Raw genomic sequence first — 24247 nt, forward strand, 5'->3', positions numbered from 1 at the left:
ATAAAGAGTGTCTGTCAGGCTGACCTTTGTTCAGCCTGACAGACACTCTTCATGGGGTGGGGGGGGGCGTGGCCCCTCCGCCCTAAAGGAGGGGCCGCCACTGGAATAAGGAGGGTGTTAGAAGCTTCTCTGCTTCTAAAGACTGCTGTATTTTGGCCTGTGTGCAAAAGCTATTCTAGGAATGTTTGAGTTTCTGAAAGGGCAGAGTTAAATGCACGCACGAGATCGGATTGCACGGTCTCTCTTCCTCTTTCAGAACAGAAGAATTCACACTCCACTGTAAATTACTTGTTTTGAAAAGGTACTAAAGGATGTGTTTCTTTGATGCGGCTCAGTGGGCCGCCCAGTAAAGCCCAAAGCTCCCTTCAACCGGATGTCGTGGGAATGACGTTCCTGATGTCGAGTGCAATTGACTGGAAAAGGGCAATTTGTCCCAGGCTGCAACATTTAGATGGGAAAGGATGTTAACGTTTGCAAGTCACTAACGCGAAGGGCTGGAAACTTGCACATCGGCATCTTCATTTCTATACATTCTGACAAATCCTTCCGTCATTTCACCCAAACATCTGCTGTTTTTATATTTCTTTCTGTTTCTTCAAACTTCCTGCTGGGAGCACGGCTCGGATTTTAAAGGAGAGAGGAAAAAGGAAATCGGTCAGCTTCTGGAATGTAAGTTTTAAGTCTGCTGTTTTCTGTTTTTGTACTGGAAATAGATGATAGCTCTTTGCCTGACTTTAAACAAATTGCTGCTTTGAAAAACATTTTCTTTATAATGACTTCTGCCTTTTTGACAATAATGTGGAGATTTTCAAATCACAGGCTATTCTGAGAGATTCCCAGATTGATTTTAAAATAAAGTGATTTCGCATTAGAAGGAGTTAAAGACATGACAAATTCATCCTAATCTTTGGACACCCTTATTTCCGAATTTACACAAAAAACATAGCCACCTGAAAGTGAATATGATTTTCCGTGACTGACAGGCTATGTTTAATACGTCTTCTATAAATTGCATTGAGGAAATTCATTCCTCCATATGTCACAACTGAACTGTTGTACCAATATCGTAGTCATCAATGGGTGAAGAAGCACGTGGGCGCAGCGGCCCAAGTATTGATGTATTTTACTACCCATCCAGCAGTCAAGGGGCCATTTCTGCCTTACGTGTAGGAGGGCTCATATCATCGTTTTATATCACTGTCAGATGTAACATTACAGATTGAGCATTTATACATGTGTATATATTTTTTGTGATAAAGGGTATGCCCAGAAAATAGGTCGGGATTTATGGGAGAGGGATGGATTTCTTCTGAGTAGAGGGATTAGCTGTGCAGATTCTGAAGTTTATAGAACTTTTTTTTTACAAACATGCAGGCTGGTTGAGGGTGTTGTATACAGGGCCACTGTCATTATGATATTCTGCATCGTTTTCCGCTTAATTATGGATTTGCACATTTGTCAAATATTTCAGCATCTTCTGCATAAACTGTAGATATTAGCAAAAATAAATGTTGTTTCTTGCTCAAACAGATAGAAAGTTACTGAAAACGTGGAGACACGCATTTCCACACAGTGGAAGGTCCTTAGCTAAAGTTGACAGGTCATCTTTCAATAGGTTATTACTTTATTTGAATGTTAAACTGGAATTGATGAAATTAGATTTTTGCCCAGACAGTGCTGTCATGTGCAAGAATGTCGAAATGATACAACCACAAATGTACCACATTACGCTGTATAATTTGAATTTTCTTGCTGTATAATTTAGTTAACTTTACCACATTATTTGGTCTTGCACATAATTTCAATGGACCTTGTTGTAAACAGGTTGACACCACTAGGGTTATCTGCAGATCATTAATTCAAGTTTGAAAACGCTGACTCAATCCGCCATTCGTGAATACAGCCATTAAACTGAGTCCCGTTAAAATTGGTAATATTCGCCCCTGTTATTAACAGTCCTTGTCCGCAAAGAGCAGTGAGAAGAGCTATATAAAATATGTTTTTATAAATACAGGACAGTTCAGTATGAAGTTCGCTACGGAGGGATTTGTGTGATTGCTTGCAAGAAGTTGTAAGGGCTAGATCCACAATTGAATTTATGGTGTTTGGGGGTGGATATATGATTGAGATGAACAGTGACAGGACAAAACTACAAAGGTTTCGAGAAAAGTAGGAAGTTGAATTGTTGTGAAATACCAGCATTAAACATTTGATGATTGCCTGTTTCTACTGACAACTAGCTGGGCTGACCACGATGAAACATGAAAATTTGAAGGATATCTAAAACGGTGAAATTCACTATCAAATCCATTAACAACTGCTATCTTCATTAATTTAATTTCATTTAGAAAAATAGTAATATTATCAATGATGTCATAGAAGATGTCATCAGTGATGTAATATCCCAGGTAATTAGCAGTGCATGGCCAGGGCGTGAGTTATAGTTACCTTACGGCATGAGTTACAGTTTTTTGAAATAACCATAACTACTGAATTTCTGTGGTCTTGTGCAAGTAAAGTGTGAACCTAACTATAAATTCCCTGTAACCATAATTTTGAAGTGAATTTCTATGTTTTTTGTTTATTCTAATTCTTAACTAGAACACCCCTGTAACCTTAGATTTTTCAGTGAATTTCTATGTTTTTTTTCATGCTAACTAACTTTAATTATTTTACGTTTATCCAACCATGGCACACACAGCCTTTAGCTGTGTGCAGTGGGGGTTAACTGCAGGACCTGGCCCGCAGCCAGACCACGTGGCCTACCCCCTATAAGTGCTCAATCCTGTGCCATGTATGGTCTCTGGCCATGCACGGTGGGAGTTGGCCACAGGGTTAGCCTGCAGCCTGGCCCTGTGGCCAATCCTCTAAAAGCACCCAACCCTGTGCCACACGTGGCCTTCGGCGTTGTGTGGCAGGAGTCATAACTAGGTAGTTATAGTTAGGACATAGTTTCTGTATAAAAAGCATATTTTGACTTGCTTATATCTTTGGCGCTGCTTGACAAATCTTCACGAAACCTTTCAAAATAATTTGCCAGTCACGTCAGCTGCAGTCTGGAAAGTTTTGGGGTGATTCATCCAGAATGGGCTGAGAAAAAGGGAGGATCCCCAAAACACATTTTTCCCATTCATTTTTCAATAGGGATTTTTAACAGCAATAGTGCTGAAACTACGAGCCGGAATTACACCAAACCTGGCAGAAAGGTAGGTCCTGGTCCAGAAAGCGTGCTTTTTTGTTTTTTGAGTTATTCTGTTCAATAGTTTTTGAGAAATTAAGTGGAAAACAAATTTGTATATATCAAGTCTTGACTTGACTTTGTATATATAAGGATGCAAAGGATTCGTGACTCCTCCCGATCTCGTCTGTAAATCTGATTGCCTGATAACACTTCAACAGCCGTTGAAGTGTGGTCCGCCATCTTGGGACTCTGCAAAGCTGAGTCCCAGAAAAAAGGTAAAAAAAAGTAAAGGAAAGGGGCCAGGGTACAAACACTCTGTCCCAAAGGGACTCCCCCACACCCCCCAGAGCGACAAAGCTTTTTTTTAATTTACAGATGGATTCGCAGTGGATCCGGGGATCTGCCCTAAAATAAAAAAAAGCAAAGTGTAGGCTCCCGTGCTTTGTTATTATAAAGCCCCCATGGTGGGCCAAGTCCCGGGGTGTAGGAAGCTGGCTCTGTATATACTATATCAAAATGAGATATAGGGCCTCATTTCAACATCGGCGGTTTTTAACCAAGACCGCCGAGGTACCGCCGTGCTGCAGACCGCCAGTGCAGGTGGTTTTCCGCACAGCGTATCATGACTGTTGGCAGCCCTCTGCCCTTTTCTGGATGGAGAGCCGCCAGCAGCCATACTGGCGGTCGGCAGTGAAGTGGAGGCTGCTCCAACTCCACTGCCACGTCATCAGAACACAGCCCACCGAATCACAACCCATGATTCCGTTTGGCGGTGTTCTGGTGACAGGGAGCTGGCAGCGGAGCAGCCCCCATGGATACTGTTCCCTCCCGGAGGATCACTGGACCAGGGGAGGGGGGCGGGGGGGGTGTTGTGTGCGTGCATGGGGCGGTGCGTGTGAGTGTGTAGAGGGGGTGTGTGAGTGTGTGTATGCATGCGGGGGTGTGTGTTGTGTGTATGGAAAATGTCTGTGTATGTCTGTGTTTATGTGTATGTGTAGTTGTTGTGTGAGTGTGCATGTAGGAGTATGTGTGTGTCAATATTGGGGGGGTGTGGGGAAGGGGGTCCTACCACATTTGGGGGTGGTAGGGGGGTTATGGGTTTGGGGTGAGGACTCTGGGGATGGGGAGGGGGTGAGGGAGACCCTTATCAGTGCCAGGGAACGTATTCCCTGGCACTGATAGTGCCTACCGCCATGGATTTCGTGGTGGTATAGAACACTACGAAATCCATGGTGGTATGCGGGGTCGTGATACCGCTGGCGTTGTAGTGATGGCCGTCGGGCTGTAGACCAAAGTCTCCAGCCCAGTGGTCTTTACCACCTTGGCGGTCGGAGTGGAGAAGTGGCGGTTTTGCATGGCGGTCAACGCCATGCTTGTAATTCTGATTTTTTTACCACCGCCCTGTTTGGGGTATTACCGCCACTTCTCCACCGACCGCCAGGGTTGTAATGAGGGCCATAGTGTGCACAGAGTCCAGGGGTTTCCCAAGAGGATTGACAGAGGCAATAATAGATAAAACTAATGCTCTATTTTTGTAAGAGTGGTCGAGCAGTTAGGCTTATCAGAGGGTAGTGTTAAGCATTTGTTGTACACACTCAAGCAATAAATGAGAACACACACTCAACTCCAGGCCAATAGGTTGTTATATAGAAAAATATTATTTTATTAATTTATTTTAGAACCACAAGAGTCAAATTGCAGGTAATTACATTAAATGTAAGGTACTTTGCATAGGTATAGTTAGAACTTTGAACCAAAACAGTAATGCACACAGCTTTTCATAAAATGGCAATAAGCTATTTTAAAAGTGGACACTGAAAATGTTAACACTTCCTGGGGGAGATAAGTACAGTTTGGTTAATACAGTAAGTAAAGCACTTACAAGTACAGTCTCTGGAACATAGGTAGCCCACCCTTGGGGGTTCAAGTCAACCCCAAACACCCAGCACCAGCAACACAGGGCAGGTCAGGTGCAGAAGCCAAAGAGGAGCCAACATAATATGGGCGCCTATGGAGAGAGGTGGTGCTCGGTCCTGGTCTGATGGCAGGTAAGTACCCGCATCCTCGGGGGCAGACCAGGGGCATTTAGTAGAGCACTGGGGGCCCCCAGTAGGCACAGAAAAATCACCCTCAGTGGCACAGGGGCGGCAGGATGCAGTGGGCAAACAGTGCATCGGGTTTACAGTAGGATTCAATGGACTGACACGGGGGTCACTCAGACGTTGCCGGCAGGGCACAGGGGGGCTTCTCGGGCTAGCCACCAACTGGGCAAGGGTGAGGGCCGACTGCTGGTCACTGCTGCACCAGTGGTCAGTTTCTCACAGGCCTGGGGGCTTCAGGTACAGTGCTTCTCCAGGTATCGGATATCCTTGTACCGGGCAGCCGCGGTTCAGGGGGTCGTCAGGATTCCCTCTGCAGGCATCATCGTGGGGGTGCAGAGAGGGTAGCCCAGGGTAAACACGTCGTCAGAGTTGCCTGGGGATCCTCTCTGGGTTGTTGGTATCTCTGGACACGGGCCTGGGGCGACGGGTACAGAGTGGTGGGGACTCACGCTTCTGGAGTGAGGTGAGAGTCACTTTAAGGATGGTTTCTTCTTTCTCGGTTGGACAGGTCCACTGTCCATGGAAGTTCTTGATCCTTTGTAGTTGCAGGGCAGTCCTCTGAGTCAGCAGAGGTCACTGGGCCAGCAGGATGCGTCGCTGGTGCAGGTTCTCTGAAGTTGGAGACAGGCCGGTAGGGCTGGGGCCAAAGCAGTTGTCGTCTTCCTTTTTCTCTGCAGGGTTTTTCAGCTAGGCAATCCTTCTTCTTTGTAGGTCATCAGGAATCTTATTTTCTGGGTTCAGGGTTGCCCCTAAATACTAAATTTAGGGGTGTGTTAGGGCTGGTGGGTATTAGCCAATGGCTACTGTCCGTGGGGGTGGCTACACCCTCCTTGTGCCTCCTCCCTTTGGGGAGGTGGGCACATCCCTATTCCTATTGGGCTAAATCCTCCAAAACAAGATGGAGGATTTTCCAAGATGGGGTCACTTCAGCTCTGGTCACCTTAGGGGTGGACCTGGCTGAGGGGGTGACTCCTCCTTGTTTTTCTCATTATCTCCCCGGTCGTGCCACCAAAAGTGGGGGCTGTGTCCGGGGGGGCGGGCTTCTCCACTAGCTGGGGTGCCCTGGGATGCTGTAACACCAAGCTTGAGCCCTTGAGGCTCACCGCCAGGCGTTACAGTTCCTGCAGGTGGAGGTGTGAAGCACCTCCACCCTGGACAGGCTTTGTTCCTGGTCACAGAGTGCACAAAGGCACTCACCCCATGTGGCCAGAAACTTGTCTGGAAGTGGCAGGCTGGCAGAGACCGGTCAGCCTAGCACTAGCAGTTAGGCTGGCATGCAGGGGGCATCTCTAAGATACCCTCTGTGTGCATTTCTCAATAAATCCCACACTGGCATTAGTGTGGGTTTATTGTGCTGAGAAGTTTGATACCAAACTTCCCAGTATTCAGTTTCGCCATTATGGATCTGTGGAGTTAGTTTCTGACAAACTCCCAGACCATATACTCAATATAGCTACCTTGCACTTACAATGTCTAAAAAATGGCTTAGACATTGTAGGGGCATAGTGCTCATGCAGCTATGCCCTCACCTGTGGTATAGTGCACCCTGCCTTAGGGCTGTATGGCCTGCTAGAGGGGTGACTTACCTATACAACAGGCAGTGGGTTGTGGGCATGGCACTCTGAGGGGAGTGCCATGTCTACTTAGTCTTTTTCTCCCCACCAGCACACACAAGCTGTGAGGTAGTGTGCATGTGCTGAGTGAGGGGTCCCCAGACTGGCATAATACATGCTGCAGCCCTTAGAGTCCTTCCTGGCCACAGGGCCCTTGGTACCAAGGGTACCTTTTACAAGGGACTTAACTGTGTGTCAGGGCTGTGCCAGTTGTGGAGACAAAGATACAGCTTTAGCTAAAGAACGCTGGTGCTGGATCCTGGTAAGCAGGTTCCCAGCACACATCAAAGCTGGCATCAACAAAAGGCAAAACGTTAGGGGGTAACCATGCCAACAGTGGCATTTTCCTACACATAGGGCATTTGCTTAAAAAGGCAGGGGGCCTCCTGTCCCCCTCCTGCTGCTCCGGGGACTGCCACCTCCCCAGGGCTTTAATTAAATATGCAGAGGGAGCAGCTCTTCTCATAGCAGAGGTTCCTCTTGATCCAGAAGTGTTTTAAAATTCTGGGGTTTTGGGTCAACTACTTATACTCCGTTCTGTCTTTGAAAAAGGCAAGCTTCAAAGAATCCTGCTTTGCCCAGGCCTGGCCCCAGACACACACTTGGGGGTTGGAGACTGCATTGTGTGAGGAAAGGCACAGCCATTTCAGGTGTAAGTGGCAGCTGCTCTCTCTCCAGTCTAGCCCAGGAGACTCATCAGGATATGAGGCTACACTCCAGCTCCCTTTATGTCACTGTCTAGAGGGAATTCACACCTACCCAACTGTTAGTCTGACTTAGACATGGATTACACAAGCGGGCAGAAGCCAGAATGATTAAGCAAGAGTATGCCCACTTTCTAAAAAATGGCATTTTCAAACTGACATTCTAAAAACCAACTTTACCAAAGGTGTATTTTTAAATTGTGAGTTCAGAGACCCCAAACTCTATGTCTCTATCTGCTCCCAATGAATGGGAAAATGCATGTACAAGATATTTAAAGGCAATCCCCATATTAACCTACAAGAGAGACAGGCCTTGCAACAGTGAAAAAAACAATTTGGCACTATTTCACTGTCAGGACATGCAAAACACATCAGTACATGTCCTTCATTTAACAAATACTGCATCTGCCCATATGGCTTCTTAAGGCCTCCCTTAGGGATGCCTTACATGTACAAAAAGGGAAGCTTTGGGCCTGGCAAGGTGGTACACTTTCCGGGTTGAATTGGCAGTTTAAAACTACACACACACACACTGCACTGCAAAGCAGAAGCATCATGTGAAAGCAGTGCCAATAATTGATGAGACCTGCTCTTCCATAGAGAGGTTTTGTCCAAATGGACAGCTAGGTTCTTACCTTATTGTTTGGGAATCAGAACTGCGCCAAGTTTAGGAGGCCACCAGTTGGAGGCCCAATACTGGTGTGCCTTGCTAAACAGCATAATCTCAGTTTTACTTTCATCCAGGCTGAACAACATATTTTCGCTTTGGCCAAATCTTTGTCAAAGGAGATTATTGCTGTGTATCATCAGCATAAGATATTATTTAAAAAACCAAAGACTTTAGTGATTTACACCAGTGAGACCACATCAATGTTAGAGTGCAGGACTAAGAAAAGCCTAGTGGCACCCTCTTGTCCAGTTTCATCGTACAAGATTTATAAGAATCCCAGAATGATTGTTTGGGTTCTATTGGTAAGAAAATCCTCAAATCATTTTAGCGCTAAGCCCTATATTCCAATCTCCTAAAGCCTATGTATCAGCCTGGGATGAAACTCAGTATCAAAGATGTAATGTTGTCATCAAGAGAGCATCTATTATGATCAGTGATTACTACCTTGGTTATCTCTGTGCTCTTGAAAGCCTGAACCCAGATTGTGATGGCACCAGAATCTTATTGACCTCAAGATAAGTCCATAAGTTGCTTATTAACTAGACCTTCCAACATGTTACCTAATAGAGGAAGCAGTGAAATTAGTTGACAGTTAAATTCATAGGAGACAGATTGGCTTTTTTTTTTGGATCAGCATGACCTGGACCTCTTTCCAGACTCAGAGAACCATCCCAGTATAAACAGATGAGTAAAACAAAGAGCATACAATGGGAGCAAGCTGATCAGACAGGATAACAAAGGTCCTGGCGGATATTTATTCAAAGGGGAAACTGATTTTCTGTATCACGTGCTTTCTGCATTGACTCTGGTAGTGAAGTACTAAGCTTGCTTAAGTTTGTGGTAGAATTAGAAAGGGGTACATTCAAATTGGTCTCTTCACAGACTTGTTTTGATGAGCTAGGGGAGTTCTGGTAGATCAATTTAATTTTTTCTTCAAAATAATTGACAAGCGATAGTCAGATAGCGCTTGTGATGCGTCTATTTCTTGTGAGCAGGCCCTGGGGGTTGACAAAAGCATTAAGTACTTTAAGTAACTCTTTTGATGGGTTACTAGCCTGACTAAATTGGTTAGAGGTGTGACACTTATGGGCTTTTTTGATATATTCTGGTAGTACGTCGTTAAGGCTGCTCTATATGCCTCTTTATCAAATGAATTACGTGTCCTATGCCATTATCTCTCCAGTCTTTTGCAGGAGGCTTTCTAAGATTTCAAATCTGACATATACCATGGTCATGGGTTTCATGTTTAGATGAGGAACAGGATTTTAGGGGGGCAACCTTATCAAGTGCCACGATTAAGGCTCTGTGATAGTGTAGTAGTGCTTGGTCCATGTCTAGATCAGCAGACACAGCATTAAACTCATACAATTTTGCAAAAGACTCAGGAGTGACATTATGCCAGGATCTTGATATATTTTTAGTGACTGTTTTAGTTTTTTCATTCCTAATTTCTTAGAAATCTAGAAACGGATTAGGGAGTGATCCATCCAGAGCAGAGATTGGGGGTTCGCTTGTCAAAGATGCTGAGTTTGTAAAAATTAGATCCAGCATATGCACTGCTGCGTGGGTGGGTTCTTTGACTTTCTGATAAGAACCAATCAATACTAAATCAGAAATCAATTATGCCACAGCCACATTTAAGGAGCCCTCACCATGAAAGTTAAAATCTCCAAGTAAAAGAAATTGTTGAAATGCTAAAACTTGTTTTGCAATGTATTACATAACGCAGTGGATAAAATCTTTTTTGGGCCCAGGAGGGCGATATACTAGGGCTGTTTTCCAGCAATGGCTGGGAGAGAGTTCAAGCTTAAAAATACAAATCTCAGCCCAATCAATGTGAAGTGTCTATATATCAGAAGTAAGAGTATCTTTAACACCATCAACATTCCACTACCTGTCCTGCTGTCTCTGTCCAGCCTAAGTATGCCATTGTTATCCAGGAGAACCAGCAACAGAGCTGATAGAGTGATGGGACTTAACCAGGTTTCAGTAAGGAAACCAACTTCAGGTGACAGTGAGGAAAACAGATCCCAGATTTCAGTTGTGTGCTTGTCAGAGATCTAACATTACAAAGAAGGCTGTCTAAATGCAGAGGAGTCTGGGCCTGGGAAGGTAAAGGGGTGACTTCTGACCGGCAACATAGGCACGCACATATCACCCCAAGTATTGTGGAGGCACTGAAAATTGTAGTTTCTTCAGGAATCAGGGCCTTCTGGTGATGGTGGAAAGGCAACAGTGCATAAAGTGCCGGAATAAATGACAACTCTATAAAGATTGTTTATATTAAGTAGCTGTTCAAAAGAGTAAATACTTCTAGCAGGGTCCCTGACTTCAGATGTAAAAGAGGCAGGGGTCCTGGCTCCTGGCAACTGTTGGGTGTGGATGGGCACAGCCAAGATTGCCTTTGGCATGCCTGCTGTTCGTGGGTGGAGGCATCAGCATTAAATAGCCAACAGAATTTCAGCAGCTAAACTAAAGAACTCCTCTGTAGCGGCAAAACAGGAAGTAGGGTAGCTATAACTGCAGTTTCCCACCATGAAAACAAGTGCAGGGGGCCACATGGTGCAGACAATGCACATTCTGAGGGTGCTAGTCGGCCTCCTCTGTGCTACGAGAGAGCACATGACTCCTCTAATGGAGTCAAGTGCTATCTCGTAGCACTGTTCCTGTCGGTTTGACTGGCGGGAATGCTCTATTGCAAAGTTTCTGCTTGTCAGCCATGTCAGGCGGACGCAAACCTTGTAATCGGGTGGGGGGAGGTTGGTGGTCCTGCACTGGGACCACCAAACTCATAATGAGCCCTAGAGTTTGTCTGTTGTAAAAACAAAGTGACCGCTTGCCTATGAATTACTGGCTGTGTGTTCGTGCCAATATCGGCATTAAATAGCCAACAGGAAGTGAGCAGCTGCTTAACTTCGCTGTAGTGGCAAAACCGGAAGTGGGATAGCTGCAATACCTGAAGCTTTCGCCACACAAATGGAAACCATGGTGGACTGGAAAGCTGGGATGACGCAAAACTTAAAAAATACAAGGTAAACCTAAATTCAACTCAAACATCTATAGAAAGCATTTTTTTTTTAAAAAGGGCCTGAATTAGATGTTGGCGGATGGGTTACTCCATCACAATGGTGACCAATATCCCACCCGCCAGTAACCCATTCACCAATATCTAAACAAATTCCAAAGCTGTTTTTTGTAAAAACAAAGTCACGGCTAACCTGGGAAAACAAAGTGATTGCTTGCCTAGGAATTACTGGGAAGAAATATTCCAAAACTGTGACTCAATTTCATTAGGGCTACCTCTCAATGAAAACATTGCAATAATCATAATGATGTGGTATTGACATTGTGGCTCTCAAAAGAACAGATCACGGACAAAGAAGATATCCCACAAGAAATCAAATGGTCATCAGTTCGCAAATATCATGACAAAAAATAACGTGTATACATAATCAAACCTAGAAGCACTGAAATATTGGAAATACCTCCAATTGCAAAATATATATAGCCTAGCCTAGACATAGTGCTGACAATTACTGTATATGTACACAAGAGTCATGGGCAAGGAAAAAATACTCCAATGTTCCATAAAAAAATCAGCAGATACAGTGTAATATGCACATGTATCGAAATAATCCAGAAAACTGAAAATACATCACCTAATAGAAGTTCAAATAACGACAATTAAATAATCGCAATCAAAATTCATCAAAAACAGAATTAATCAAAAACAGGCTCAACTAAAATGAGATACCATATACCCAACCTGCATGTCCAAGAATGTTATTTGGTTTCCATAACAGCCCATTGTTCCTCACGATTAATCCAATAATCCATGAAATAATCAAATACTGAAAAGTTAACTCCGATGGGGAGGTCCAAAGGCTAAATGTGTACTAGACAACATGGCTGTATAGGTAAAGTGGGTGTGTGTGTGCAAAAACTAGCAAAAACTGCAAAATGTAAAAATGACATTCTAAAATGCCACCACCTGAACTACTCACAGCCAGCTGATAAATACCACAAACTGAAAAATGTAAGGACATGTCTGATCTACCCATCCCCTACTGAAACCAACATGGAATGGGGCAAGTGCCTAATAGAGACGGGGGTGGGAGAAAGAAAGAGAAAGAGAATCAGAATTTTCCTTCATACTGCAGTGTGACACATCCACAGCAGGATAAGAATAAATTAACATGATTTCAGACAATATGAAAGGGCAAGTGCCCAAGGGAGGCAAGGAAGGGAAGATATCAAGGCTCCCCACAATTCCTAGACTGTGCCCTAACCTGCAGCTGTGTAAACTTGTTAGAGCATCCAGGGCATGAGGTGAACAGGTCTGCTGTGTAGGATCCAATGTGGTAAAGGAAAACAAATAAAAAGAAAGTATGAAAAAACAAAGTTACACAGAAATCATCTAATGTAAGATTAACAACTGAGAGCAGGAATCAAAGCAAGGTAAATACATCAGAGGAAATCCATCCAACAGACATGTTGGAACAGGGGACAGAACAGTTATTTAACTATCAATATGAATTGCCAGCTCCTCATCACTGTTCAATCGATATGGATATATGCTGTTCAATTAAATGATGTAACGTGACTCCTGAATTCTGAGTTCTCCTGATTTCCACCTCTGATATTTTTGTAATTGAAACCATAAATTAAATTAGAAAAAATGAAAAATCCAGAAAACACATTGACAAAAATTACTACAAACTTAAAAATAATTCTATAAATAAAAACAAATAATGTAAAATACAAAGAATGATACAATTAAAGGTATAAACTCTATTTAAATAACGTTATGAAAACTACTGGTGACTAAGAACAATAAATATGCCATTTCCAGTCCAGTTCATGCAGTGGTAGGGAAAGTGTTGGACATTCAGAGGGGTAAAATATACTGTTCTCACTCCAATCTGTGCAATGGTAGGGAAAGTGTTGGACTTTGGAGGGGTGAAATGTTCTATACCCACTCTAAATAGCACAACAGCATGGAAAGTGCTGAATTTTGGAGCGGTAAAATTTTCCACTCCAGTCTGTGAAACAGTAGGGACAGCATTGGATTTTGGAGGTGTGAGATTTACTGTTCCCACTCTAAACAGCAAAACAGTAGGGACAGTTTTGAAATGCAAAGAGTGTAACTTTACTATTGTTGATGGAGTCTAAACATGAGTAAGGAATGTACTACACATTACATATATAATGAACACCATGAATGTAGACATAAACAATGTTCAATAAAATAATTTATTAGCAATTAATAAATAATAAGTATTCAATTATTAATTCGTTTCCAACTCTATATCCCTACAAACCTAGCAGCCCACACCTAAAATATAAATTACAGAATAAGTATTCCATAATTTACAAATTTTAAATATCATATAATTATTTAACATTTAGTAATTAATTGGTAAATTATTACTTAATTAACATCCAAACCTAGAGCCCTAGACTAGAAAGCTAGCAGACCACTACTAATATATAATTAAAATAAATAAGTATGTTATAATTTACAGATTTAGAATTCAATTAAATGATTAATTTACAAATAATAATCCATAATTATTAAGTATTATTTAATTAAATGTAATTAAGTTAACGTCCCACTGTACACCTAACAAAACTAGCATCCCCCAACTAAAATATCAGTAAGATAAGTCAGTATTTCATTTTTTAAATAATTGTACATTATTACTTATTATGACTTAACTAACTCCCCCACTAGAACCCTACAAAACTAGCAGCACACAACTAAAATATAACAGCACTCGATAAGAATTACATAAATTACATATTTAAAATCAATTAAATAATTATTTAATAGTTAATAAATAATTATTAGATAATTATTACTTAACTTCCCTCCGTGTAACCCTACAAACTTAACAGCCTGAAATAGCATAGAATTAAAATACATCAATATTTCATACTTTCATAATAAATATCAAATATATAAATTAAATTAAATGTATTAAATAATTCATAGTTACTATTAGCTAATTAACTTTTCACTCTATCCTCCATCAACCCAAAAACCTGCTACAAACTAGAATTTGCTATAAAAAATTGAATAAAAAATTTGAAATCACTTAAAATTACAAGCTATAATGAAATATATATATATAACGTTTATATAAGCAATAGTAACATAAAATTAATTTTACCACTATATTATTGAAAGTGATATTAAAAATACCAATGTTATTGAAATTGATGTTTCTTACTTCAAAAATGATATTATTGTCAACGATAGTTGTGCATCAAGGTATTTGTATATCACAATATTTATTTTCTAATGTGTCTGCTTCCCAATATTTTTTAATTGATATTTTGTATGTATGCAATGTGAGTTGTTCCTAACTTAGTGATTATGACCCAGCAAAGAAAGAAGTGACATGACATGTTAAATTGATGAAAGCAGTGACATTCAACTGCTGCTATCTGGGCATTAGGTGAGGTTTTTTTATCACTGTCAGATTTTATATTTCGCTTGAATGGATAGATGTTTCCAGAAAATGTTGTCACTACTGTAATATACATAAAGTGGGCTTTGGAAGTTTGAGCCAGATGCTATTGCTGTTTGGTGTACCATTCCACCTTCTAGGGAGTGCTTCCCATGCAATACATCATAAAACTCCAAGGAATCATCATCTTTTGTCCTATTCAAACTTTTCTTTTTGACACACCTACTCTCTAAATACAAAGCAATTTTATTTTCTTGGCAACACATGAAAAAAAGGGATCTTAGCTGACTTTTTCTACCTGGCATGAAGTTCTGACCCCAAGAAGGCCAACTCAAAGTCTCAGGTTTATAACCTCCTCATTGACCTGAGGTCCTGTATTTATGTTCGCAACAGCTTCTCTTTAGTGCTACTAGGACAAGTATTTTTAGCAACTTTTTTCCATTTTCATTAGTGGACCTGCCGATACACAATTTCTGGCAAGTCACAGGCTGCTGCCTTCGGCCATAAACCTGATATGTACTTCTGATAATAGCAGCGCTACTGGGTCTCACAAACATTTGCATGCCCCCAAATACTATTCGCTCTTTGAGGGCAGTCTGCCCATGCGCATGTCTCTTCTAAGCTTGCTGTTCAGGGATTCTCAGACCTTGCCTTGCAAAGGCACATCACACACAGCACGGAGGGATGGGCACTAAAGAAGTGCCCAACGTCTGCTTCTGGAGCACTGCAACGGTCTCTTCCTGTGCATGAGCAGTTGCTTCCAGGATGAGTATGCCATCATCTTCAAGCACAAACAGCCTCAAAGATTCTTCAAGTGCCATCCCTTAAACTGACAGTCAAACACAAGTTATATATTCCTCCACCCCCAGTTGGAAAGCAATGCATAAATAATCATATTTTTGAGATCTTCTTTCAGGAATTAATGGCACATGTTTAAAAACCTCCATCTTGGGTTGTTTGGCATGTACTGTATGGAATGGGAGATAACAGTGATACTTCACAACATCCACCACGACAAGTTAAATACTGCACAGGGAGGAACAAGGAAAGCTTTACTTTTATTAGGTCACTGGATACTATCAGCAACATGGTGTGAGCTGGAGCAAAGACAAGCAGTGAAGGAGGCATTGTAAGTTTGAGTCTGTACAATCAGGCTTTGAGTAGAGCTTGGCTCATCAAACAAGAAGCTACAATTGGCACACAGCAGCAACTACTGTGCATCCTAAGGAAGACCTGCCCTGACTGTCTCAGTTCAGATTGGAATACTGATTATTGTCCTCAAGAACCTGGAAACATGACCAAATAGCCTCTATTGTTCTCTGTATGGTGGCATCCTTAAGCATGCAATTAAAATGAATGTGCCAGGGCAGTGGAGGATGCAGCACCTAGCTCTAAGGCAATGTCCAAAGGCAGCATATGGGGTGGGGCTAAGGACATGTCCCCGGACAGCATATGGGGCCTGGTGGGCAGAAGCATCCCCTGTAGCAAGGTTCAAGGGACGTCCACCAGGAGGAATCTGACTGTTCTGATGCTCCAGTCAAAAAGCAGCACTATCACCACTTCAGCGACTGGACATGCAGTAATAGTATGAGTGTCTGCCCTGCAGACCATGGAGCAAGGCACAAGGTCTGGGCACTGTCCTGGAAATACTGCGACACACTAGAGAGGGTTAACAAGTACATGACTTACATATCAATACCACTGCTGAGGAGTTTGGTGGGCCATAAAAATGAGAGTTAAGTTGCAGCTCAGACTGTTTTCTTTTCAGTGCTTCCTCCCTTCCAGCTGCAGGCTCGAACATAAACAGAAAAGATGGTGTTGGTCCAGAAGGCTGACTGTCCATTCTCCCATTGACTGTCCTGGGAGCTGAGCTGAGATTAGAATGAAGCTAGCAACAAAGTAACTGGTGGTGACGCTTCCAGTCAGCAGTTTCTCAATCAATCACTCAATCAGTTCATTTGTAAAGCATGCACTGTCACTCCTGAGGGTCTCTGGGCACTTTGGTGCCTTGTCTCTGTAAAAAAAAACAGGTCTTGAGCTTTTTCTGGAACTCTGTTCTGTTCAGAGATGTAAAGGAAAGGAGTTCCAGGCCTTGGAGGTGGTGTAGGAGAATGATCGGCCTCTGGTGTGGCTTTGGAGGATGAGGCGGATGTGTGCGAGGGCCAGTGTGGCAAAGCGAAGGTGCCTTCTGGGCTGGTGGAAGTTTATGCAATGGTTGATATAGGATGGTCCTTGTTCATGCAATGCTTAGTCGGTGTGCGTGAATGTTTTGAACAGGCATCTCTTCAAGATGGGGAGCCAATGGAGGTGTCTAAGGTGGAAGGTGATGTGGGTTAATTTTGGGAGGTTCAGGATGAGCCTGGTCATGCTATTCTGAACGGTCCGGAGTCTTGTGAGGAGTTCGGTGAGAAATCCAGGGTAGACAGCATTGCAGTAGTCAAGGCGGCTGGTGACAAGGGCCTACATGGTGGTTTTTCTGGAGTTGGTGGGGATCCATCTAAAGATCTTGTGGAGCATGCAGAGAGTGTAGAAGTATATGAAGGTGACCGTGTTGATTTGGTGTTTCATTGTCAATTGTCTGTCCAGGATTATGCAGAGATTGCTCGCTTTGGTTGTGGGTGTGGGTTTGAGTTCCATTGACCACCAGCTATGATCCCAGGTGAAGGGGTTGTTACCAAATATCAGTACATCTGTTTTGTCATAGTTGAGCTTGAGGCAGCTGTCCCTCATCCAATTGGTTTCATCTGTCATGGCCATGCAGAAGCTGATTTTGGCATTGGCTGAGTCGTCGGTGAGGTGGAGGATGAGTTGGGTATTGTCAGCATAGGAGATTATGTTGAGGCTGTGTTATCTGACGATGTCCACGAGGGAGATCATATAGATGTTGAACAAGGTGGGAATGAGGGAGGGTCCCTGGGGTATGAAGCAGGTAATGTCCTTGAGTACGGAGGAGAAAGGGAGCAATCAAATGCTCTGTATACATTCAGATAGGAAGGATGTGACCCATTTGAGGGCATTTACCGGTATGCCAATGGAGTGGAGTCTATCAACGAGGGTGTGGTGGAGCCTGTGTCAAATGCTGCTGAGAGGTTGAGAAAGATCTGGCCCATGGCTTCTCCACATCGAGTAGAGCTCTTATGTCATCTGTGGTGGTGATAAGTGCAGTTTCCATGCTGTGGTTTAACCGAAAATCAGATTGGGATGAGTTGAGGAGTTGGTTGAGTTCCAGGTATTCAGTGACTTCTTTGTTGATGGCCTCCTCTAGTACTTTGGTGGGGAATGGGAGGAGGGAGATTAGTCGGTACTTTTTGAGGTCGCTGGGGACAGGTGAGGGCTTTTTCAGGAGCGGTCTGACCTCTGCGTGTTTCCATTCATATGGAAAAGTTGCGGTGGACATGGAGGTGTTAAGGATGTTGGTGAGTTCTAAACTGATAGGATTGGCTCTGAGGCTGAAGAGATAGTACGGGCAGGGTTCAGTCGGGGCTCTAGAGTGGATGGACAACATGATGGTCATGGTGGTCTGAGTGGTGCGCAGGGTCCAGGTGGTGAGTGTTCCGTTGGCGTTTCCTGGTTGTTTGTGGTTGATGAGACTGAGGTGGATGTAGATTGTGATTATCTACTGTGGAAGTAGTCTGAGAGGGGGCCACAGAGTTCCTGGGAGGGATGGATGGCGTTTTCAGTGGCAGAAGGGTTGGTGAAGTCCTTGACGATCTTGAAGAGTTCCTTGGTGTGGTTGGCAGTGGAGCTGATGCGGTTGGTGATGGCTGTTTCTAGGCATCTTTGATGTGTTGGTGGTATTCACTGAGGGCTGTCTTGTGTGTGGCTTTGTTGGTGCGATCTTTCGAGGCTTGTCATTGCTTCTCAAGTTGGTAGCAACTACACTTGGTGGTTTTGAGCTTTGGGGTGTACCATCTCGCTCGTTTCATGGGTCTAGTGGATTTGGTTAGTTTCAGTGGGGTGATTTTGTCGGTGCAGTTGGTAATCCAGGTGTTGAAGTTCCAGACTGTTTGGTTAAGATCTGCTGAGGTTTCCAGTTATGAGGTGCTGAGGGATAGGGTCCATTGTGTTTTGGTGATTTTTCACAGCTGTGGCGAGTAGTCTCATTGATAGTGGTGGGTATGTGTTGATCCTTGCCTGCGAAGGTGAAGAGGACTATGGCGTGGTCGGTCCAAGTGAGCTCTGTGGTGTGGATGAACTTGATTCTGTTACTGGATCTGAAGATGGTGTTAAGTGTGTGTCCAGCTTTATGCGTGGGTGTGGTGACTAGTTGGGTGAATCCGATATTGTTGAGGTCCTCGAGGAGGGTGGTGGTGTTGATGTCTTTGGGGTTGTCGACGTGGAAGTTGAAGTCACCGAGCAATATCTAGTACTGGGAGTCTATCACCAGGTTGGCTATGAGGTTGGGACTGACGTCGCAGAAGACTGGGCATGATCCTGGTGGTCAGTAGACTAGGGAGCCTCAAATGTGGTCTTGACATCTGTATGTAGTTGGAAGTCGAGGTGTTTCATGAGGGGTGTGAGGTCGCCATTGGTGATGGCACAACAGATGGTGTCCTTGAAGATTATGGCGATTCCTCCACAGTGTTTGTTTGAGCGGTCTTTGTGGAGCATCTTGTAGCTGGAGGAAGTTACAATGTCAGGGTTCGCGGTTTCAGATTAGAAAAATTTCCGTGATGAAGACCAGGTCTGGTGTGAGCGAGGAGATGGTGTACCAGACCTCTTTGGAGTGCTCACAGAGGGAGTGGCCAGTGAGCAGGATGCACTGAAGGGGTGCTCGTATGAGTTTGGGCTCGTCCACGCTGGGTCTTGTGCAGGTCGAAGCTAAGGTGCCAGGTGAAAGGTCCTTGGATGAGCGCAGCGTGGCAGTGAAGCAGTTGTTGCTCTGGTGTCCGTATCTAGGGCCAGGAGGTTGTTGGCGGTGTAGCATCGGATGGTAGGCGGATCAGGGGTCCTGACACTGGGTGAGGTCTGGGCACCAATGGGTGCTGATGGACTTGACTTTGGCACGCATTCGATGCTCCAGCAGGGTGGCCACCTAGCGGCCTCATAAGTAGCCCTGGGGGTGGGCGGGCTGTGCAGGAGGTGGGGACAGTTGGGGCAAAAAAGGCAGGAAGTGATACGGCCAACTGAAGGTGTGTGCCAAGGCAAAATTAAGAATAACAAAATCAAGAGAACAAAACTCCAGTAACTAATAAAGCCCTTGAAATTAAGACTACCAAACCAAGCCCCGAGGACATGAACCTACTCTGCAGGGAGCGCACTCAGGGTCGGGGAGACCTTGAGTGCAGCTCCAGTGAGATGAACAGCAGGCGAGCCACAGGCTCAAACAGGGGGCTCCAAGGAAGGAAGCAGGGTCCCTGGAACCGAGGAGCCAGGCGGGGGAGCAGCATAGAGACCATGGGTCAATGGCCTACTGATGGAGCACTTAGTGGCCTCCATAAGATGTCCTGAGGGTGGACGGGCTGTGCAGGGGCGACGCTGAGTGAAAAAGTTGGGAAGTGGAACGGCAAACTAAAGGGGAGCGCCTAGGCACATTTAAGATTAACAAGATTACAAAAAAAAAAACTCCAGTAACTAAACAGTACCCTTGAAATTAACACTACCAAACCAAGTCCCTGAGGACACGAACCTACACTGCAGGGAGTGCACTCAGGGCCAGGAAGACCATAAGTGCCCCTCCAGTGAGATGGACACAAGGTGAGCTGAATGCTCAAACGGGGGGCTCCAAGGAAGTAGGCAGGGTTCCTGGAAACAAAGAGCAGGGGTGAATGGGCTACTGATGGAGCCCTGCAGCAGCCTCCATAAGTAGTCCTGGGGGCTGTGCATGAGGCGGTGCGGCATAAAGGGCAGGAGCAGGAAGCTAGGGACGAACTGACAGCAAGCACTTTGGCAAAATTAAGAATAACAAAATGAAGAAAACAAAACTTCAGTAACTAAACAAAACTCATGAATGGAACACTACCAAACCAAGTCCCTAAGGACATGCACCTATGCTGCAGGGAGTGCACTCAGGCCCAGGGAGACCAGGGCTCCAATGAAGGAAGCAGGGTTCTTGGAAACAAGCAGCCAGGTGGGGGAGTGAGGCAGAGACCAGGGGTCAATGGGTTTCTGATGGAGTCCTGCAGCAGCCTTCATAGGTATTCCTGGGGATGAGTGAGGACTGTGAGGTAGGCGGGGGCGTAAAAGGCAGATGTGATGTGGGATGCTACGGGTGAACTGAGGGCAAGCACCTTGGCAAAAAAAAGAATAACAAAATTAGGAAAACAAAACTCCATTAGCTAAACAAAACTCTTGAAATGAACACTACCAAACCAAGTCCCTAAGGACAAGCACCTACGATGCACAGAGTGCACTCAGGGCCGGGGAGACCTCGAGTGCCGCTGCAGTGAGATGAACAACAGGTGAGCTGCAGGCTCAAATAGGGCACTCCGAGGAAGGAAGCAGGGTCCCTAAAAATGAGGAATAAGGCAGAGTAGTGGCTCAAAGACTAGCGGTCAATGGGCTACTAATGGAGCTATGCAGCGGCCTCCATAAGTAGTCCTGGGTGTAGGTAGGGCTATGATGGAGGCGGGGTGGGGCAGGCCAATAAGTTGGGAGCTGGACGGCGATCTGAGTGTCAGCGCCTAGGCAAAATTAAGAATAACAAAATCAAGAAAACAAAACTCCAGTAACTAAACAAACCCCGTGACATTAACACTACCAAAGGAAGTCCCTAAGTACACACACCTTCACTGCAGGGAGAAAACTCAGGGCGGGGGAGACTTTGAGTGCCACTCCAGTGAGATGAACAGTAGGCAAGACGAAGGCTCGAACAGGGGGCTCCGAGGAAGGAACCAGTGTCCCTAGAAACAAGGAGCCAAGCGGGGGAGAAAAGCAGAAACCAGGGGTGAATGGGCTACTGAAGTTTCTGAAGTAGGCAATACCGCTAAAACAGCTATTTGCCTGACATAAAAACTGTGCCTAGAGTCCAACTATTTGCTTCTTGCAAGATTTCTTGATATTTAAGAATTGTGATTTTAAAATTTGAAACGGAAAAATGCACATTACTACCTGTTCAGTAAGGTCATTTGCGTTTAATATGGATAGGCAAATATAATCTTTTTGAGTGACCTTTACTTCCACTGCACAAAGAGCTTCTGCAATGTCCTTATTAGGCAATCATCATGAAATTGTTTTGTAAAGACGCAATTCAAACAATATGTGAGTTGTTGTAGCATTTTTCCCAGCCATCCTTCTGGATTTTATCCAGCAATATATTTTGTTTGTAGCTACAGAGTACTTTGACATTTGAACAGCTAGACCTCCTGACCTAGGAAACAAGATAACATCATCTGGAAGTCTGCTGCCTCCCCTTTGAGAGGGTAGTGCAGTGAGCAGGTCCCACTATGAGATTACTTCTAGGCTTGCTCCTTGTTTTTTACATTTTAATTGTATAGAGCAGGCCCGTAGTTTTAGTCACAGCTAGTGGAATGTATTGCAGTATTTAGTGTCACAGTTCTGGCACACTTTTGTTAAACAGAGAAAAAACAAATGGCAACTCATTTCACATGCATATTACGATTCCTGTGGAATTCCGCTGCTTTCTTAACTCAGCTTAGATTTAAGTTAAGTGCTTGACTTTTTATTCACTCTTGAGATCTACATTTTAGAGTGTACTATGTAAGACTTACAGATTATTTTGGAAAAAAGCATCTTCTCAAATGAGTATTTCTTTTGACTAGGGGCCTGATTTATAATAGTGGCGGATATCCCATCCACCGAAATATAAATCCCAATATAGCCTATGGATTTAGATTTCGGCCGAGGGTATATACGTCACTATTGTGACAGAGTAACACTTAGGGCCTGATTTAGATCTTGTCGCAGGGCCTACTCCGCCACAAACGTGACGGATATCCCGCCCACCCTATTACGATCAACATAAGATATAATACGGCAGACGGATATCCGTCACATTTGGGATCGAGTAACCTGTCCGCCGAGTTTAAAATCAGGCCCTTTCTCTTATCTGTAATGTTATTCTCTACTGGTCCAGCCTCGCTACTTTACCCATTGATCATAGTGGGCATCCGCACAAAATGTTAAGGTGCACATTTTGAGAAGAAGACGAGTTGCTTCTAGATAAAGTTTTTATTATTGAACCTATTTTTGGCAAAGGCTTCAAGTACAATCTTGCTAGTGACAACGTCAACATTATTTTTTGTGGCAAGAGTAAAGTTTACATGTTGCTTGAGAGCTCTTTCCCTAGGGTCAGGAAGGGCGGTAGGTGAGATTAACCAGAGTTAAAATAGTAAAGGTTTTAACTGACAGTATGATTTAAAATAATATTAACAATATGCCACTAGAACCAGTATATTCCACTATTGTGTAAACCAAAGCATGTCAGAAAAGGTGTGTATTTGGAGATTTTCTGAATGTTAAAAACATATTTTTGAGGCAGAAGAATAAAGAAAATGCTGAGAGAAGACACCTTGATCCTGAAATTATCTGCCTCCGCAATGTGTGCATCTAACAGAATATCGGCTTGGCTGGTATTGCAGCAACAGGACGAGGGTCTCCTTAACCCCTTCGCTGCCAGGCCTTTTCCCCCTCAGGTGTCAGGCCTTTTTTTTCTATTTGGGGTAGTTTGCGCATAGGCCCTCATAACTTTTGGTCCACACAAGCTATCTACAACAAATTTGCATCCTTGTTTTTTCCAACATCCTAGGAATTCTAGAGGTACCCAGAGTTTGCGGGTTCCATTGGAGGACACCAAGAAATTAGCCAAAATTCAGCAAAAAAATTGTTTTTTCCAAAAAATTTGAAAAAAGGCTTCAGAAGACGGCTTGTGGTTTTTTCCCAGAAAATGGCATCAACAAAGGGTTTTCTAAATTCACCATCTTCCCAGCTTTCAGGAACAGGAAGACTTGAATCAGAAAACCACATTTCAACACAATTTTGGCATTTTACTGGACATACCCCATTTTTACTTTTTTTTCTGTGCTTTTAACCTACTTCCAGTTAGTGACAGAAATAGGTGTGAAACCAATGCTGGAAAGCTAAAAATTCCTGAAAAGTAGACAAAATTATAAATTCAGCACGGGGTCATTGTGTAGATCCTACAAGGTTTTCTTATAGAAAATAACAGCTAAAATAGAAACATATTGATATTGAGGTGAAAAAACAGCCATTTCTCTCCATGTTTTACTCTGTAACTTTTTCATTCTATACGGGTAGGCGGCAATTTATTTGGTGAAATATAAAGAGTGAAAAATAGGTATCAAGAAACCCTTTGTATTTCCAAAATGGGCATAAGATAAGGTGTTGAGAAGCAGTGGTTATTTGCACATCTCTGAATTATGGGGTCCTCATACTAGCATGTGAATTACAGAGCATTTCTCAAATAAACATGTTTTTTACACACTGTCTTACATTTGGAAGGAAAAAATGTAGAGAAAGACAAGGGACAATAACATTTGTTCTACTATTCTGTGTTCCCCCATGTCTCCTGATAAAAATGGCACC

General features: G+C 43.6%; 1 protein-coding gene across 3 annotated transcripts in view; it reads left to right on the forward strand.

Moving 5' to 3' along the window:
• The first annotated feature begins 281 nt into the window (after window positions 1-281).
• The window catches only part of LOC138267357 (dipeptidase 2-like), a 527669-nt gene continuing 503703 nt past the window's right edge, over window positions 282-24247 (forward strand). For 2 of the 3 annotated variants that reach the window (XM_069216257.1, XM_069216255.1), the window contains exon 1: window positions 284-669. The gene's annotated coding sequence lies outside the window, so the exon portion shown is untranslated. Of the gene's footprint in view, window positions 670-24247 lie in introns of all 3 variants that reach the window. The other variant, XM_069216259.1, reaches the window with a different exon arrangement.

The sequence above is a fragment of the Pleurodeles waltl genome, chromosome 12 (genome assembly GCF_031143425.1).
Source record: "Pleurodeles waltl isolate 20211129_DDA chromosome 12, aPleWal1.hap1.20221129, whole genome shotgun sequence".
Classification (NCBI taxonomy): domain Eukaryota; kingdom Metazoa; phylum Chordata; class Amphibia; order Caudata; family Salamandridae; genus Pleurodeles; species Pleurodeles waltl.